Below are 20,024 nucleotides of genomic sequence, written 5' to 3'. Positions count from 1 at the left end.
CAGTGATGGTCCTTCCAAGCTGTGGCAATGACCTGCCACCAGGGGCAGCAGCGAGCAGCGACTCATTGTGCACCTGTGCCAATCCAGGAGCATAGAACTCCCTACAAGCTGCGGTGAAAAGAGCCACTTCCGCATTCATATAACCATCCAATCATTCCACAGACATTCATTTTGAGCCTATGAAGTGGGCCAGCCCTGTGCTGGTGCTGGGAACACAGAGACAAACAGGAACCTTTCCCTTGGGGTGGAGGAGTGGCTCGTAGTATTTCAGGGAGGCAGATGTACAAATAGATCAAAATCCATCAGCTAAGATTTCTAGCAGGTTATTTCCATAGGACATTGACCTCTTAGAGGAGAGAACAAATCTCTCTAGAAAAGAGTAGGTTCTGCTAAGCTTGAAGTCAGTCTTTCTGGGAAGAAGGAACTACAGGAGTTTTTCTGAAGAGAAGGAATGAAAGGGGAGAGAAGCCAGTGCTTTTGGGGTTCAGGGGTCAGTCTGATATGACTGAAGTGTGGGGCAGATGTGGAAGGCTTTAGAGCAAAGCATGCCTGGTGGGTAGAGCTCAGCTCTAAAGAGCCACCATGCCAGGGTCAGGAATTTGGACTTGATCCTATGGGTCAGAAATTACAACTGGCAGTCTGTAGTGGACTGGAGAGCCCATTAAAAAATCTAAATATCTTTAGACTGGACATATGCTCTCTACTCTGACCCACTCCCACTGCTTCCTACTATTCTACACTTGACCCTTTCACTCTTTTATGCTACCTGCAAAGCTCTTGAAAGCATCTGGGTTTGTGACCCCTAGGAAAGCAGTCACCAGGAGAGGTTTTTGGGCAGTTAGTGAAATATGAACAAATTTTGTGTCTTAGAACCTCAGTGGTGTGGAGGAAGGGGGAAGGGAGAGATTGGTGACAGATGACACAACATGTATTCCTTCTAATAAGACCTCCTCCTTTTCCCTCTTGTTAGGAAAAAGCAAAAGAAAACAGATGAAAAAGAACTCTGGAATAGTTTCTATTCACTTTTGTTCAGTTAGGACCAACATGATGTCACACTCCTATTTCAACATACTCAGACTCTCTTTTCTTGAATTCTGTGTATCAATTGAGCAACTATTTATTGAGCAATCATGCAGTGAAAGCTGGGTGCCCAGGTGCTCAGGTGTCAGGGGGTTGAGTAGGGAGGTAGGAATCAAACATAAAGCTCCAGAGTTCAGCAAATTCAAGGACTCAGGATGGCACCAATCCACATTTACGATGACTGGTGGATAGTATATAACAAAAGGTATCTCACAACAGCACAGATGTCCCACACTCAGGGTGTGCCAGCAGGTGGGTGCCAGGACACAGTGTGTGCACTGGGCTGGGGAGGGCGGCAGCAGGAGGTCTGATGCCATTGGTCCCATGGTCCTGCCAGCAAGCAGTCTTTCCCAGAGGCAGAGCCCCCTGAGCTTCTGTGATTAAGAGGGGTGAGTCCATTTAAGCCATTTGTGGAATCTACGTAGCCTTTGACCAAACTTGCAAGAAGGCGCTCATCATTTCTATCATTGTAACCAACACATCTCTTACTCATCTAGAATTCTCAATGTTGATTTCCCGAATCTCCTACGACAGATCAATTAGTACTCCCTTCCCCGAACTGAACCCTGAAAGGCCGGCAGACTGAGCTGGTTACAACAAAGGCTACTGACAGGGCCCCTACTCCCAGCTGGGGAAAACTGGGGGGTTGACCATTCAGCAGAGACAACTCAAGGCCAGCCCAACCCTGGCTCACCATGGCTGTCCCAAGTATCATCCAGCAGGTGTTTTCTCATGTGTGGGGAGCACGGCAATACACTCTGGTTTAGGAGATAACAGAACCAGGCATGGAGTATCTATAGCCCAGAACAGAACCCGTGAGCTAACTGGAGCCAGTGCTGGGCTCTGTGGCTGGGACCTGTGATGCCCGGGTCAGGATCAGTGGGGCTGAGGAGGGCCTGGATGTCCAGTTTCCTTCATCCCAGGCCACTTCCTGGTCCCTGGGTGATGGTCTCTCCTTTCATGGGATAGGATGGGACTACCCACCACAGATGCAAGGCATAAGGATGTCCCTCAACGTATAGGAACTTAGAGGCATCCTCACAGGAGGTAAGGTCAGACATATGCCAATGACAACAACGACACCAGCCAGCACTTCTGGGGCATGCCTAGACGCCAGGCGCCATGCTAAGTGCGTCACAAGTATGATCCCCTCTCATTCTCACAGCAACCCTGTGAGCAGCAATTCAGCTCTGTAAGTCTAGCCAGGCTAGCTGTGGGAGCTGCAGATGCGTGGGTTCTCCAGCCACACTGAGTACCTCCAGGGAAGGGGCAGTGGTGTGGCCATCTCTGTGTCCACCCCACAACACTGAGCACAGTGCCATATACACTAGGAGCTGAGTGGTGGCAGAGCCCAGATCAGGGTGAGGTATACTGCAAACCAGGTACTCAGGATGCAAAATTTAGGAATGCACTCTCGCTCAGGTGCCACTCTGCACTTGTATGAACCCGAGAGTGGGTGCCACCTTCAATTTCTCATGCTGGGTACCTCATTTGCTTTTCTCTAGTCCTGGCCCTGGGCAGTCCACTAACCAGGTGGATGTGTGTGTCTTGCTCCTCCACCCTAGCCATGGGACCCTCCCTTCTCTGTGCCTCAGTTCCCTCACCTGTAAAATGGGGCTAATGACAATACCAAGGGTCGACAGAGATGCGGCAAAGTCAGAACTCTCATACTCTGCTGGTCGGCACATAAAAACAATGCATCCGCTTTGGAGAACTGTTTGGCAGTTTCTCAAAAAGTTAAACATAGAGTTACCACATGACCCAGCAATTCCACTCCTGGGTATCTACCCAAGAGAAATGAAAACACATCTCTAAATAAAGGCTTGTACATGAACGTTCATAGCAGCAGCATAATCGCCAAAAAGCAGAAAGAATCTGATTGTCTATTAACTGGTGAATAGGTAACAAAATGTGGTATATCCACACAACAGGATATAAAAGGAAACAAAACACTAATACGTGCAACAACTTGGATGAACCTCCAAAGGGAAAGAAGAGAAGCCAGACAAAAGACCACATGGTGTATGATTTCACCTATGTAAAATGTCCAGAAAAGGCAAATCTACAGAGACAGCAAGTGGATTAGTGGCTGTGTAGGGCTTGGGCTAAGCTGGGCGGGAGTGCAAGAAAACGGGAATGGGTGGGGACTGCTAATGAGTACACAGGGTCTCTTTCTGGAGTGATAAAAATGTTCTAGAGTCACATTGTGGTAACGTCGCCTAATTCTGTAAAGATACTAAAAGTCAATAAATTTTACACTTAAAGTGGGTGAGGCTTGGGTACGTAAATTATATCTCAATAATGCTATTTTAGAAAATAGGGCTAATAATACCTATGGCACAGCATTGCACAATGCCTGAGAGTATCCTATATAATATCTTTTTTTTTCTTTTTCTTTGAGAGAGAGTCTTACTCTGTTACCCAAGCTGGAATGCAGTGGCATGATCTCAGCTCACTGCAACCTCCACCTCTCAGGTTCAAGCGATTCTCCTGCTCAGCCTCCCAAGTAACTGGGATTACAAGCATGCACCACCACACCCGGCTAATTTTTGTATTTTTAGCAGAGATGGGGTTTCACCATTGTGGTCAGGCTGGTCTTGAACTCCTGACCTCAGGTGATTCACCCGCCTTGGCCTTCCAAAGTGCTAGGATTACAGGCGTGAGCCACCACACCTGGCCCCTATACATCATCTTAATACTTATTATGCTCAAGTAAGTATCTGTTGCTCACTTAAAAGTTGCCTGGCCGGGCGTGGTGGCTCAAGCCTGTAATCCCAGCACTTTGGGAGGCCGAGGCAGGTGGATCACGAGGTCAAGAGATCGAGACCATCCTGGTCAACATGGTGAAACCCCGTCTCTACTAAAAATACAAAAAATTAGCTGGGCATGGTGGCGTGTGCCTGTAATTCCAGCTACTCAGGAGGCTGAGGCAGGAGAATTGCCTGAACCCAGGAGGTGGAGGTTGCGGTGAGCCAAGATCGCGCCATTGCACTCCAGCCTGGGCAACAAGAGCGAAACTCTGTCTCAAAAAAAAAAAAAAAAAAAAAAAGTTGCCTAAATTCCCTTGAAGTGCCTTCATTTTTAGGGGGATTTGGGGGAACTAAAAGGCGGGCAGTCACCCATGCTCCTGTGTTTCTAAGTGACTTGCCTGTGCCCACACAGGTCTCCTAATCAGCTATTTTGGCTGCAGCAGCTGCTGCAGGCACCTGCCTGATGTGGGTGAAACTCTTCAAGTCTTGGATTCCAAAGACCTATGTCAAGTTCTGGCTCTGACCTTCATATTATCTAGGGGTTAATATGAATATGTATCAGTAGGGTTGCTGTACAAATGACATGGGCTGCGGCGTGCAGATATCTGGAGCATCCAATAAATTGGGAAAAATCATGGGTGAGGAAGACCGTTGGCAGAGGAAGATCCTGAACACACGCCCGTCCTTGCTTTTGCCCTCAGTGCTGGATTGTGGCTCCGCCATGGGTTCTAAGCCATGGAGGAGGGGCCACAGCCCCTTTGCTAGAGCCTCAGGTGCATGGAGGGCAGGAGGGGTTAAACATGCGCAGGCTTGATGAACATCAGATGTGGCTCGAGCCTGCCTGGCTTCCAGAACTCTTGCATAAAGAACTTCCCCACTTTGTACTTTCTTGTCTGTTAAATGGGAATAACAGAATCCCTGGGCACAGTGGCTCATGCCTGTAATCCCAGCACTTCGGGAAGCCAAGATGGGAGGATCGCTTGAGGTCAGGAGTTTGAGACCAGCCTGGCCAACAGGGTGAAACTCCGTCTCTACTAAAAAAATACAAAAGTTAGCCAGGTGTGGTGGCACGCACCTGTAGTCCCAGCTACTTGGGAGGCTGAGGCAGGAGAATTGCTTGAACTTGGGAGGCAGAAGTTGCAGTGAGCCGAGAATGTGCCATTGCACTCCATCCTGGGCAACAGAGCAAGATTCTGTCTCAAAAACAACAAACCAAAACAGAATCCCAATATCTCTTAGGATTGCCTGAGCACACCCACAAAACACATGTAGAATTTGTGCCTGTGATGTCTGTGAGGGCTAGCATGGTGATGGGCCAGCAGATAGGGTCGCTGAGTGTCCAGGACTGCGAACCTCCGGAAGGCAGGAACACTGTTTTCTTCCTCTGGCAGGCATTCAGTGAGTGCTGAATGGAAAGAGGAATGGAAGCCGGGAGGGAAGGTGCTGTGATGAGCAGCTGCCCGAGGAAACAGAAGGGCCTTCAGCTAGACTGTAGAGAAGAAGAAAAATAACACATGCCTGTAGGACTGTGCAACTTTGGGCCAATATTTTACCCTTCCGTGCCTCAGTTTCCTCAAGCTGGGCTATGTGATCCCTAAACATTTTTTTCAGCTAGAGCATTCATGGATCCTACCAATGCGCCATGTGGCTATTAGACTCATCCTTCAAAATCCACTTTCTGTGATTCCAGAGGACGTTATATGCCTTGTATCAGGAAATCCATAAATCCCATTCTAAAAGTGCCGAAGTCAGGCACTGTCCAAGTTCACACTGTCGAATGCAAGCTCTCTGTTCTTTGGAATGTTTACCCTGAACTGCAAAGTGATCAAGACAGTTTCGGTTCTGTGGCTCTGTCTGCCCAAGAGCCCTGATTCTTGGAAACAACGTGCAGTCTTCGGGCTCTCCTGGACTATGTGTCTCTGGCAGAAGTTCACCACATGCTCAGAATCAATTTTCTAACACCAAGTTCCCCGGAAGGAAGTAACAGGCAGTTCTATAAGATAATGAAACCGCAGAGTTCTCTATTAGGAGACCTTAGGGGAGAGCTGGTGCTTCAATCCTCTCCTGCCTGGAACCCATTTTTTCCCGTAAATGTCTTGGTCAGAAGGTAGTCTCTCCAACTTCTGTCAGTCCACATGCCTGTATTATCCACCTGTCTACCCCCTCCACACAAAAGCAAAGGCATACCCCATCACTGCCAGTGCTGCCCTCCTGGCCTCTCTCTACTCCCTCCAGACCACCACTGCTACAAACAACTTCACCATAACATCCAGCTCTGACCAGGCTGTGTGCAAATATCTTAAAGAATCTATTTTCAAAAAGACAGAGTGCCACGCAAATGAAAATAAGTTCAAAACTTCCTCCTCCACAGGCTATGGAGATCCCTGGGCGGGGGTTCTGGGTACACACCCAGGGGCTTGGGGTGGGGGCTGAGATGGCTTTGTCCTAGGAGCAATTCAGCCCAGTCTCATATTTTAGGAACAGCGGGAACGTAGTATCAGCTGAAAGGAGTTTTCTGTGCGCTATTTAACTTAATGGCTCTGCAGCTGGGGAGAGCCATAGGCAGACGTGTTATGATTCAAAGGCTCCCAATTACAATGATCCTCTTTTATTGTATAAAAACAGCAACACAGCCATTCTCCCTACCCTCCCTCTGCCTGCTTCCTCCACCCCCTTCCCCCATTGGCTGGTGAGGCTACTGGCATCCTGAAAGGAGCACCCAGATTCTCCTCCCGCTCAAACTTTGCAGCTTTCGGCCCACGGGGATTCCTTCCCTCCAGACTCAGGGAGGAGATGGCGGAGGGCGCAATGCCCCTGGAGAATGTTCTGTTGGAGACACTGATAGAGGCTTTATAATGGCCCCTTTTTGAGGAGTGTTTTGGGGAGCTTTAGATAACAGGTGTGGATTTGTCATTTTCTACTGTTTTGACTAAACTCTTATGTGCACACGTGCACACATGCTCAAGCAGGCAGGCACACATCCCTACACCCCTTATCAGACAGAAAAGCAATCAGACTATCCCAAAGCACGATCTAAAACCATCCGTTCTCCCCACACGTCCTCTTCCAGGCTGATGTGGGCCAGGCCTCCAGAAGACTTACATACAACATCAGAAAGCTCTGGAATCAGACTAACCTGAGTTTGAATCCTGGCTCTGCTATCTTCTTTAAGACCTTGAATAAATACTTAACCCCTCTGCGCTTTGGTTTCCTATCTTTTTATTTTTTATTTTTTTGAGACAGGGTCTTGCTCTCTTGCCCAGGCTGGAGTGCAGTGATGTCATGACGGCTCACTGCAGCCTTGAATTCCCGGGCTCAAGCGATCCTCCTGCCTCAGCCTCCCAAGTAGCTGGGACTACAGGTGTGTGTAACCACACCCAGCTAATTTTTTTACTTTTTAATTTTTTATAGATATGGGGTTTCACCATGTTGGCCAGGTTGGTCTTGAACTCCTGAGCTCAAGTGATCCACCTGCCTTGGCCTCCCAAAGTGCTGGGATTACAGGTGTAACCCACCTCGCCAGCCTGTTTTTCCTACCTTTTAAGTGGAATTACACCACGGTTCTCAATTTACTCCTCGGGATCAGATTAAATGACACAATGAAGGGAAAGTGTTTAGCACAGTGCCTAGCACATAGTAGGTGCTTACTTTTCAGGGGCTGTTGCTTTTCCTAACACAGTGAACACTGTGTGCTTGTGCTGTGTCTGGGTATGTGGGGAGCTTTGTGCAGCTGGTTGTATAGGGAGCTTTGTATTTGTTCAGTTTCACCAGCCAGAGTGGACCAGGCTGTGGGGGATGAGATGGCTGTGGGGTCATAACTGTTAGGCCTGCTAAGGAGTGTTTTGCTTGAGTCTTTTCTGCAACACTGGCTTAAATGGTCACCTCTGCACAGCATATGCAGGCATGCATGAGTGCCTGCCACCTCCTCCTTAACTTAGACTTCTGGTCCTTCTTCAGTGTTCTTCAGATGTCTCCAAGCCCAGCAGCTGCAGTTGCAGGCATCCAACCAGGACAAGGAGAGGCTGTAGCCTAGGAGCTCTCATTCATAACCTTCTTCCTCTCTTCCTCAATAGCAGGCTCCTTTTCTCTCTCACAAAAGTGGCCCCTGGGCCCCCAACAAAGAGGATTTCCTTCTAAAGAAAGAGCTAACTCAATTTGGCTACTCTCTGAGGCCCGAGAGATCCAGGAATCTATTCCCTGACCCTGAACTTGACAGGAAATGGTCCCCAGGATTTCGCTGATTCCCCTCTGCAAGATAAACTCAGTGTGGGCTCCCTGCTCTTCCATCCCAAACCAGGCATGTACACCCCTAAAATATACCACAGATCTCTTACACCACAATGAATGCCTGGCTCACATTCCTTCATATTTGAGCCCCAACGGATCAATAGCACAAGAATTTCATTCACTGCAGATTCTGTTATGTGTTAAATACCATTGCAGTGAAACGCTGTGTAACAAGATTAGTCTCCACTAAGTGTTTCTTCTAATGTTAGGGAGTAGTGGGGATAGAAAAAGGAAGAAAGGGTGTGAACTGTGGCTTTTAACAGGTAAATATTGCCCACCAAGGGGTAAAGAGAGGTATCAGCAATGAAACAGGTTCTGGCTCTGGTGTCTCTATTCCATCTTAAAGTTTGGGTGGAAATTGATATACTGTTGTCAGGACTGTTTTTCTTCTTGGCGTCTGTTACACACACACACAATCACTGCCAATCAACCCCTCTTAACTGCATAAATACAAGTGTAAGAACAGGAAGAAGACTGTGGGTGGCACTTCTTAAAATCACAACCTGTTCAATGTAGGGTAGGGGCATTTGAGAAGGGTGGGGGAGGGGAATCAGGATAACATTTTTTTCAGTTCAAAATGAAATACTCTTGTCAATGCAGAACACAAGGTCCACCTTACTGTCTTATCAAAGGGGTGTGTGCACAGCCAAGCATACCTTCCTGAGCTGCGCTGTCTGGACATGGCCATGACACAGCACATTGCGGTATCGGCACAACGCACCAGCATCTCGCTGTGATATTCCAGAGTCAGGTTTCCATTTCAGCAGTTGCTCTGACTTGCCACCGAATGAGTGCATGTGTGTACTGGGGGTGGGGGGAGGCAGAAGGGGAATGGCAATGAGATGAATCAGGGTCCTGGGACTGATGATGAAATCCACACATGCTAATTACTCGGTACCTCAAATTTACAATCAAGTCACTTCCTTGGGGTGACTGCAGTGATGATGGTGATTTGTTGAGCACAATTCATGTGTGAGGTGTATGCTAAGCCTTTTTACAAATTTCTTAGGTTTCCTAACAACTCATACCGCAGCTACTAAAATGATCTCCATTTCAGAGATAAGAAAATTGAGGTAAGTAATAGCTCAAAGTCATAAAGGTAATACCCTGAGCAAAGAAAATCAGTGAGGCCGGCCCTCTGCATTCCGCAGGCTGCAGTGCAGTGACGTCACTGATGCTGGGAAGGCCTCTGACATCCTCTGATATCATCTCCTTGATTTAAAGCAGTGGTGAGGGTCATGGCCAAAGGTATCCTGACGGTGAGTGGTGGAGCTGCGGCTGGGGCCCAGGAGCCCTGAAGGTCAGGAAAAAAGCCAGTGTGTTTGGAGAGTAAATGGTACCCCTTCCAGTGTTTCCAGTCCCATTAACTGAATTATCCAGAAAGGACAGCTGATTGCCTCCCTGTAACAGCTGACTCGCATCAGGTTAAGTTTGGATTCTTATTGACAGGACTTAAAAGAAAATCATCCCTCACTTCTTTATTGCACATTGTCCTCTTCTTGCCCTAAGGCAAAACTGGTCCCCTGGCCTGAAACTTTCCAGAACTCATTTTATTTCAAAGAACCAAGCTCTTTTGTCTGCACAAGGTACTCTGCTGTCAGTCTTAGTCTTCCCTTCTCAAAACACGTGATAATCCCTCTTCAGAAACCTGCCATGGCTCCCTAGTACCTAGAGATTAAAATCCAACCTCCTCCAGGTCCACTCCCAAGCCTGGCATCATCTCTTTGCACAGCCTTCCCTGCGTCCCCCTCTCCACCTCCCTAGGGCACCTGCCCACTGCTCCCAGGGCCCTTCTTTCTCTTCTCATCTTGGGCAGCACATGCCCTGCCTGCCAACTCAACACCCATTCCTCCTTTCACCCCTTCTGTCTTACAGGTTGAACTCCAATTTGTTCATGACAGCAATGGGCCCAACTAAAAATACTTGATTGCTCTTCCCTGGAGGAGTCACCATGTGGTACAGCTCTGGTTGATGAGCTGAGAACAGAAGTCTCTGAGAGAGGTGCCCCTTCCCAGATACAGCAGTGACACTATACTGGGTAAAACGTCTTTGAGCCGCATTCATTCTTTTTTTCTCTTTCTTGGAATGCAAATGTGAGACCTGGAGATGTAGCAGCCACTTTCCTACCAGAGATGATAAATCTAAGACCGAAGACCTCCACTCTAAGCATGGCAGAATAGAAAGAAGTAGTCTCGGTTTCCAATGGTACAGCTGAGGCATCGTCCCCCTTCACTGCTCCCCTACCCCTCCGTTGTTGTCTGACACAAAAAAAGTCCGTGTCTGGTTAAGTCACTGGTAGTCAAGACTCTGCTGCTAGCAGCTGAATGCAATGATACCCGCTACACCTGAAAACATTGTTCCTCTTCATTCATGGGGCAGTTCAGCTGCTCCCACCTCTAGGAGATCCTCTGTGATCCCCTCAGGGTAGAAGATTCATGCCTTTCCTTTTGCTTCCACAGTGGTTACTTTTCTCAATTAGAGCATTTAACTAAGCCTGCTTGATTTGGCTTAATGAGTGCCTCCCTGCAGTGGGCCCAGATTCCCAGAGGGCAGGAGGTCTCTATCCCACCAGCGTCTCCATAGTGCCTGCAGTAAGCAGTGCTTTGCGTTTCTGCCAGGGGGCTCTGTCTCCCCAGCATTTCCATAACATCTGGTTATGCACTCTGCATTGCAACAGCAGAGCGTGTGTGTTCCGGGGGTGCCACTTTGCTTATTAGCTGTTTGGTCTTGGGCAAGTTAGCTAACTTCTCTGGGCTTGTGCCTCCTCATCTAGAAAAAGGAGAGAATGAGAGTACTTACATCAGAGTTGTTATGAAGACAAAATAGTCTAGTCATAAGCACTTGGGATGGTGCCTGGCATACAAAAGTGCTTAATGAGTATGGGTCCTTATTAGTATAATGAACACTACAGTCGCTGAATGAATAAAGAAATCAACACACAATTGCTAAATAAATGAATAAAGGAATAAAATCGAGGTAAATTCTGGTGTTCAGACATCAGGATGGTGGCTACCGTTTCCTCTTTTCTGCCTGTACCTGAGTCTTTACTTTTTTATTCTGTGACTTCACGTTATCTGGATGCTACTACAATGGACTGGTTAAGGCTATGAAGTTAGGCCTGGATTTGCTTTTTGCTGTGTTGCTCAGGCAAGTTTATTCACCTCTGGGAGTCTCCATTTCCTCAACCATAAACGGAAGATAATAATAGTACTTAGCGTGCTCGCTTTGGCAGCACATATACTAAAATTGGAACGATACAGAGAAGATTAGCATGGCCCCTGCGCAAGGATGACACGCAAATTCGTGAAGCGTTCCATATTTTTTTTTTTTAAATAATAGTACTTAGCTCACAGGGTTGTGGTGAGAATTCAATGATAAAGCATGTAAAATATACAGCATCGTGCTTCACACACTGTAACAGTGTTAGCAACTGTTATCAAACATTGCCATGATTCTTTTTGATAAGTGTACAGCATCCTGCCAAATCACATGGTCCTGATGTGGATGAGAAACATGGGGTGGGGTCACCTTTCAGCATGTCAAGATACACCGCACTTACATCACCAGGAATATCCTTTCTTCAGTGCCTACAAATGGGTGGCATTTTTTCCCCTTTAAATGGACACTAGTTGATATAGCTGATGTGCCCTAAAACTCTGTTTTCTTGCATTTTTCCCCTTAAGCACGATCTGCAGGTGCATCCTTTAGCTGATGGCAAACCTGGCTAGAAAGAAAGGTGTAAGTGCACAAGACAACAGTCGCCCGGAGCAGAGCATTCAAAAGGCGATGATATTTCCACACATCACCGGTCCAATTATTGTCAGTGACACATTTCAGCCTTACTTACAGATTTTTTCCCCTTCTGGCCTTAAAAGAAGCTGTGTCTACAGCTTTACGTAACTTTCCCTTTAAACTTAAACCTTTATGCTAGTCCCATTCAACCACTTGACGGCTCCATTAATCTATTTTTACTATTAAACATGCCATTTTACAAGATATTTATTCCACTTGGTCGTCATCCAAACCCTTTTTGACATTACTGCCCTGGGAGTGAACTGCTTAAACTCGCTGCCCTCATAAACAGAAAATCACCTTTCTACTCAAATCTTGAAGAGCTCTCAGAGCCTCATTCCCTTCGCTTCTATAGGCATTAATTTCCGCCCTATATAAAGGAGACAGTGAGAGAGAGAGAGAGAGAGAGAGAGAGAGAGAGAGAGAGAGAGAGAGAGTGTGTTTGTGTGTGTGTGTGTGTGTGTGGTTATAGAGGGTAATTGTGGGAGGTCTGGGCAATCCAAGAAGTGCTGGGGAAGGAATCTTCTCCCCCTAACCCCTCCATTCAGCTCTTCAGGGCCTGCCTGAGACTTGAGGATGTGCTAACTTAAAAGAGAGAAAGTGATCAGAGAGCAGGTTGGGGAAGAACTCTAGGGCCTAATAGGCAGCGTCCCAGGGGGCCAAGCTGAGCAACCAGTCTTTAAAAGGGGAGGGGTCGAGGGAAAGTCCGGATTCATCCTTCTCCACGCCCCACACAAACAAAAGGCCGCCACGAAACAGTTGAAGGTAGAGCCCCCACTGGCTTTGAAGCCTATCAATCAGGTGGAAACCTGAACAAATCACAATTTGGCTTCCCCATCAAGTTTTCTCCCCAGCCTGACAAACCCTCCTCCTCCGCCTCCCAGTCTCAGCACAGCTACGAGGCCAAAGAGACCGTCCTGTGATGCCTGCTGCTTTCCAACTTTCCGCTCATCTGCGTCTCCGCAGCCTCCTGCAAAGCGGCTGGGAAAAGGGCAAGTTTGCAAAGCCGCGGATACCAAGTCCTGGGGAAGCCACAAAGAAGCTGCAACACCAACAAAGATTAACCTCTTGTGGGGCAGACGAAAAGCGCCAGCTGCCGTTTGGGGGCGGGGGGTGGGCGGCGAACGTGGGCTCTGGCTGGCAGAAGCTCGGGCCGGCCGGCAGCGGACAGCCGGGCGGGGGGTCCCGCAGCTCCCCTCGGCCCCGGACCCCGGGCAGGCTCCCCCTGCACCTGAGCAGGGGTGAGGACTGCGCCGCGCTCCGGCCCTGCCCCCGCCAGGTAGCTCGGCGGCCGCCCGCGCTGCGCGCCCGCTGCCTGCAGCCGCCGGGAGCGACGAGAGCAGAGGCGGCCTCGGCCCACGGCGTCATGCTTCCTGCCACCACATTACGGCGAATCGTCACCGGGAGAGGGGAGCGAGGGGAGAGGGGGAGGGAGGGGAGCAGACACACGCAGCCCCCCGCCTGCCAAAACGCGCGGAGACGGGGCCACGTCCCGGTGGAGTCCCCGCGGGACCTGCCCCGTTTGCACAAAGCGCCGCAGTTTGGCCAAGAAGGGAGGGAGACGGCACGAAATAAATAAATAAAAACAGTCGGGTCTACGTAACGCCCTGTCGAAAGCGGACGCCATATTTTTTTGTGGCTTATGTCGACATAGGGAAACGTAGACATGTTTTTCCTCCTCCTCCTCCTCCTCCTCGCTCTGGCTCCCATTTATCCAAACTTGTAATCAAAACTCTTTAAAAAAAAATCTCCTTCCCTCTCTGTATCCGCTCATTTCCTCCCACCCGCAAAAAGAGCCTGCACACCCCCCCCCCTTCCGTACCCCCCTTCCAATCACAAACCCGGCCAAGTCCCATTAACAACACATTTTCGGGAGCCGCGGCGGCGACGGCGGCGGTGGGAAAGTTGGGCTGGAGTGGCCGGCGCCCGGCGTGCGGGGCTCGGGGCTGGCGGCGCCGGCTGGGGGGGCTCCGCGCCGAGGCGAAGTTTCTTACCTGCGCCGGGGCTGGGAACGCGGGGAGCCGGGCTGGGAACGCGGAGACGCGGCACGGGCGTTCCAAAATGGAACTCTGCTGGCTCCCCCCACCCACTCCCCACTCCCCACCGGGCGCCCGGCTCGGGCTCCGTGGGAAAGAGGGGGAAAGCCAGCCTGCCAGCCAGCCAGACAGACAGAAAAAGCCCCCGTACGGAGAACGATGGCCAAAATTTTTAAAAGAAAAAAAAAAAAAGGAAAAAAAAGGGGAAAAAAATGCCTCGATCAGTGGGGAATCTACGCCAAAACCCACATGATCTGTAACGTCAGCATGCGTATTTGCATACGATACCACCACCCGAGCTGCCACCCGGGCTCGGGTTCCGCAGAAAGTTACAAAGTGAAATTCAGCCCCCTCCGGAGACGCTGGCGAAATGTCATTTTTTCAGGCGGGAGCTTGGGGGAGGGGGGGAGGCTAGCCCTAAAGGCGCTGGTTACTGGCCAAGGTAGGGGGGCAGTAAATTAACTTAAAAGTCTGAGCCCAGTAACGGACTCGGAATTTCTGCGAGAAGAGGAGGGGGAGGCGCGAGCGAGATCATTGAATATTAAGCACGACCCCGCGCGGCGGCCGCGGCCAAACCCTCCTGGTGCAATACCCATTTTCTTTATGAAAAGTTCAAGGTGTCACTGATGAGCTCAACAAACTGTTGATCCTGACCACGTGGAGTGGCGGACCGTGGGACCGAAGGGCGCGTTTGCAGGCCCGGCTCTGGCGGCACCCGGGGCCCGGGACCCTGTGCGTGGGGCTGCGCGCGGGTGGGGCCGCCACGCTCCCCGGGCGCTGCGTGCGTCTTGGCCCGCCTGCAGGCTCCGGAAAATAATCATAACGATTTAAAAACTCTGTTGAGCGAGACACATTTTACTCCCGGAATGATCTTGAGAAGGCTGGGCGTAGGGAAGGGAAGAAGGAGCCCCCACTTATACAACGACTTGAAGTTAGATCACTTTTGCCTGGGGAGATTCCGGGATTTCCGCCCGCGCCGGGTCTGAGGCTGGTTAAAGATCCTCAAACTTTTTCCCTTAAGAGCTAATAAACAAACAGACGCCCCAGGGGCCGACTTAAACTCTGGTAGAGCCCGCGTTCGCAGGAATTCTCAGATTCGAAGCAATGCACACCCCTGCGGGGTTCGCAGGGAAGTGCCTGGGAAGCCAGGCGGGTCGCTTTCGGAATTGGGACTCCGATGTTCCCAGCGGGAGCGGAGCTCTCACTGCGGACCCCCAGTACCCCCCCCCCCCCGGCTCCCCTCGGCGCCTGAGAGCAAAGTCGGTCGGGGATCGCAGGGCCCTTCACCCGCGGCCTTGGAACCGTGAACTTGCATTCGGGCGCCTAGCTCCGGCCATAGTGCTCAGCTAAAGAGCTCTAAGAAATTCGGGATCCGAGCACACCTCGGAACCTCCCGAGACAACCTGTCTGCGCCGCGCGTTCCTGCGCAGATGGACCTTGTTTCCCCTGCGCTGGCCTGTGGACGCTTGGGCAGCTTCCGGGCGGGGGCGAGGGGATGCGGTCTAGGGGCTACTTTCGAAGCTCCGAGCGCAGCGCGTAAACAAAGGGAGCCTGGGGCTGGGAGGCTTTGCGGAGTCCCCGCCCGCCCTGCAGATTAGCAGGCGCGGCGCGTCGGGGCTTCCCGGCCAGCTCTGCTCTGGGGAATTAGAACGAACTCTAGCGGCGGTTTGCAACTCGGCTCTGGGCGCGAGGGCATCAACAGGTGGCCGTGTGCAGCGGAGAGGACAGCGCTGAGGACCGGGACTGGGGTGAGGACTGCTGGGCTTGGCACTGACTGGGTGGCGGACGCGCTGGGTGACCTTTTGGCTTTTTCATTTCCGAGGCTGGGGAGAAGGAAGTAGCTAAAAGGTTTTTGTAAGTTCTGGCCCAGGGCTCTAATTTCTGACATACCCGCTGGCTCCCCAGAAATCCTTTATAACAGAAATTAAAACAGCTCATATGCAACACTTTTTTACTAGCCTGCACCTGTTTGTTATGTTACTGCTGATGTAGGGTCTGTCTGTTTGCATTTTAATTGCCCATAAAAGAAGATTCTATCCTGGGAAGGAGTCTCTTGCATGATGAAACACAGACCTGAAGGGCGACCTGGCGGGGCTCTTACAGGATTCTGTTAACTTCTCGATGACTGTAATCGTTTGGGTCACTTCTTTCTCATCCTCATTTGATACATGCTCTCTAAGAACCTAATTTACTTGCTATCAACATCAGAATTGCCTGATCTCCTCCCCACCTCCGCCTCACCCCGGATGAACTAAAATAGTAAAAAGAAAAAAAAATATGGGACCCCCGTTTCCCCCACCTTGTCCTGTCCCGCCGCGCCACACCAACTTCAACATTTTTACATCGCTTGCCTTATGCCCCTTCCAGGCCATTCCACTCCCTGCCCGCTCCCCTTTTAATATAAGTCTAGTTCTGTCTGTTTCCATGGAAATTACCCAAACCTTAACGAAAGGATTCCTATTTTGAGGCTGCACCTCCTTTGGATGATCAATCACTTAGGAGGGCTTTCCATAAGCCAAGTTTCCCTTGCCACCACCTCATTGCCACCTGCTTCTGGCTGGGTGACAGGTTGTATATAGGGTGGAATGGGCCAGGCTGGAGGGAAGCCAGGTAACCCTCTAAACGGTCTGCTATGTTCTCATATCTTCAAAGCATTTGGATCTCATGGATGCTAGCAAGGATGAGGGGCTTCTGATGTGTTGCAGTGTCTTTAAATCAGTTTAACATGGACTGAACTTGCACCATATAAGGAGAAAACAAGAGGAATAAGACAAGGGTGGCTTTTGCATTATGTGCTATGATCCCCGTTTGCTTTAAGTATACATGGAGTAGACAGACCCTTATTCAGGAGCTTCAGAATTAATAATGTTGGACAAGCAAATGTTCAGCCAGAAAGTAACATATGCCACTTTCACTTACAGCTCATTGGTCAGAACTAATCACAAAGTTAACTGTAAAGATCCATAGAAATATTTTTGCCTGGAAATGGAGAGAATGGGAAAGATTTTCACTAATATGATAGCACTAATGACTATCATAAATAATAGCAGTTCACAATTATTGATCATTCACTATGTGCTGAGCCATTTATATGTACCATCTCATTGAATCATCACAAAAATCTATATTTTATCTTTATTTTACAGATATAGAAACTGAGACGTAAAGAGCTTAAGTACTGTACCTTGCTCAACATCGCAGAGAGGCTAAGTAATGGAGTTGGGATTTAAGCTTAATTTGACCTGCTTCCCAGAGAATGGACTTTTAAAACACTGTCCTCAATCACCATTGGATTTAATTGGTCCCCTGTTGTTGGGCATTGGATAGTTTTCCATTTTATCCCAATGAACAACCTTGTGTCAAATCTTTTGAAGCATCTATGATTACTTCCTTAGGATAAATTCCTAGGTACATATTTGCTTGGTTGAAATATATATATATTTCAAGAGTAAAAACCTTTTGCAAAAAGTGAAAGCTTTAGGAGGTGGGGTAGTCTTCTAAGATGGCTTTTCTCAATCCTTTACTTCCCTTTTTGAAAAATATGTCACCACTAAGAGGTGGAGTTTACTTCCCCTCTCTTAGAATCTGGACTGGTCCTGTGATTGCTTTGGATGCAATGAAAGTGATATTCTGAGATATCTAAATCCAAGCTTTAAGAGACTAGCAGTTTCGGTTTCCTTCCTCTTAGGGTCCTGCTGCTATGCTGTGAGAAGCCCAAGTTTCATGGACAGGCCACATGGAGCAAAAATGAAGATGATAGGGACAATAGCTCCAGCTGAGATTCTGGTTAATACACAGACGTTAGCAATCTTGGATGCCCCAGCCTAATTGATTTCCCAGTTGACTCTAGCCTCACCTGACATAATGTAGAGCAAAACCATCCAGCTCCACCCAGTCAACCCACAGAATCATGAGATGATCATAAGACTGTAGTTGTTTAATACTACTAAATTTTGGGGTGGTTTATTATACAGTGACAGATAACTAAAGGGGAGTCATTATCCATGTCTTTATTTGTACATATATCTGAATATTCCAGGTCTACTTCCCCTGAGCTCTGCAGGATATAGATAACATTGTGAAATAATGGAGGCCAGCACAAGCGGGTAGAGAGGCCTCTTGGTCCATGATTCTTGATCTGGCCCACTCTCCAAATCAAAGCTTTTCTTTTCTTTTTTTGTGATGGAGTCTTGCTCTGTTGCCAGGGTGGAGTGCAATGGTGCGATCTTGGCTCACTGCAACTTCCACCTTTCGGGTTCAAGTGATTCTCCTGCCTCAGCCTCCTGAGTGTCTGGGACTACAGGCATGCACCACCATGTGCGTAGAGACGAGGTTTCACCATGTTGGCCAGGATGGTCTCGAACTCCTGACCTCGTGATCTGCCAGCCTCAGCCTCCAAAAGTGCTGGAATTACAGGTGTGAGTCACCGTGCCCAGCCCAAATCAAAGCTTTTCTTGATTTTAGTTGCTGCTCGTGAAGGATCCCCTGCCATAGATTCCAGATCCTAAGCAGATAAGAACTCATTTATCAAGCATAGATACCCAGTAGGTGCTGGAGTTAAGTTCCTGTTTGGTGTTGCCAAGAATAGAGGTTTCCATTCTTTAGGGAAATACACTGTGATGGGGACTGCAAGTGCCTACTATGTACCTGGCTGCCCGGGAGGTGCTTCTTATACTTTGTGTCATTTAATCTTTAAAACAAACTTCTGGATAGTATATTGTCTCCCTAGTTTGTAGGAGGAAATGGAAGTTTATGGAAGTTTGTGAATTGTCCATGGGCCATACAGCCGACAAGTTAGAAGCAGGTCTCGAGCCCACATTTAATTGATTGCAAATCCTGTCTGCTTCCCACTATACTTGTGGCTTGCAAATTAACTCATGTGCAAACCTCCTTCACCAATTTTGTTCCTAGCAAAGGTACTGCCTATAGTATTCTTAATTTAAGATTTGATTTGGCTAGGTGTGTGGCTCACACCTCTAATCCCAGCAATTTGGGAGGCTGAGGAGGGCGGATCACCTGAGGTCAGGAGTTTGAGACCAGCCTGGCCAACATGGTAAAACCCCATCTCTACTAAATAATAGTAAGAAAAAAAAACTTAGCCAGGCGTGGTGGTGAGTGCCTGTAATCCCAGCTACTCTGGAGGCTGAGGTAGGATAATCGTTTGAACCTGGGAGGCAGAGGTTGTAGTGAGCTGAGACTGCACCACTACACTCTAACCTGGGCAACAAAGCGAGACTCTGTCTCAAAAAAATAGAAAATTAAAAAAAAATTTTATTTACATTGATTCACATTTTAAAAAGTTAAATGCACTCATTTAATAATAATACTAAAGAAGGCTTTTGTCACAATAGAAACAAGAAAATCCAGTATTGAATTTTGAAATCAATCAATGAAAGGTAACAGCAAAAATAAGTGTGGAAACAAACAGCACTATTGAGCTAGCTAGATCCTCTTATTTGCAGAAGGTAGAGGCGCAGGGGACAGGTGTTAGAAAGTTATTAGAGACCAGGTAGCACCAAACAGAATTTTTTCTTGAGCTAATTATAAGGATAGGAAGAGAATTGAAAAGTTGTAACTTTCTCTAAGAGTCAGAGCTATTTTGTGCTGCAGACACACATCATTTAAAACCATCTCATGGCCACACATGGTATCAGTGGTACATGTTTCACACTGCTGACACCTGGCTGCCTGACACAGTTCTTCATGTATGAATCTATTATAATGTTGCTCCTTCCGAGAGCATAAGAATCAGTGCCACGGGTTGAAGGGCTGAGTATTTGTGCTCCCTTACCTCCCAGTTCACATGTTGAAATACTAATCCTCAATATGATTGTATTAGGGAATGAGAGGGATCTTTGGGAGGTGATTAGATCATGAAGGTGGGGCCTTCGTGATGGTGATACCTGAGTGCTGGGTAGAGAAAGGCTAGGGTTCCACCCCTACGGACCTAGGTGAGGACAGGCACTCCTGCTTTTGCATCTAAACATTGCATTTTCCAAGACCACCCTGACCCGCTACACCCTCATCCTGGGCCTATAAAAACCCAAGACTCTAGCAGATAGACACCGGCAGCCAGATG

General features: G+C 48.6%; 1 protein-coding gene and 1 non-coding gene across 2 annotated transcripts in view; one reads left to right on the top strand and one right to left on the bottom strand.

The window, feature by feature from the left end:
* The window catches only part of ZHX2 (zinc fingers and homeoboxes 2), a 185,107-nt gene extending 170,590 nt beyond the window's left edge, over positions 1-14,517 (bottom strand). The window contains exon 1 of the mRNA XM_039464618.2: positions 13,904-14,517. The gene's annotated coding sequence lies outside the window, so the exon portion shown is untranslated. The remainder of the gene's footprint in view (positions 1-13,903) is intronic.
* On the top strand, positions 11,334-11,440 carry LOC120362368 (U6 spliceosomal RNA). Its single transcript, XR_005578286.1, has one exon. It is a non-coding gene; the product is annotated as a U6 spliceosomal RNA (small nuclear RNA).
* Positions 14,518-20,024: the final 5,507 nt, after the last annotated feature.

Source organism: Saimiri boliviensis, chromosome 15 (genome assembly GCF_048565385.1).
Source record: "Saimiri boliviensis isolate mSaiBol1 chromosome 15, mSaiBol1.pri, whole genome shotgun sequence".
Lineage (NCBI taxonomy): Eukaryota > Metazoa > Chordata > Mammalia > Primates > Cebidae > Saimiri > Saimiri boliviensis.
This window is presented reverse-complemented; position numbering and strand designations above follow the sequence as displayed.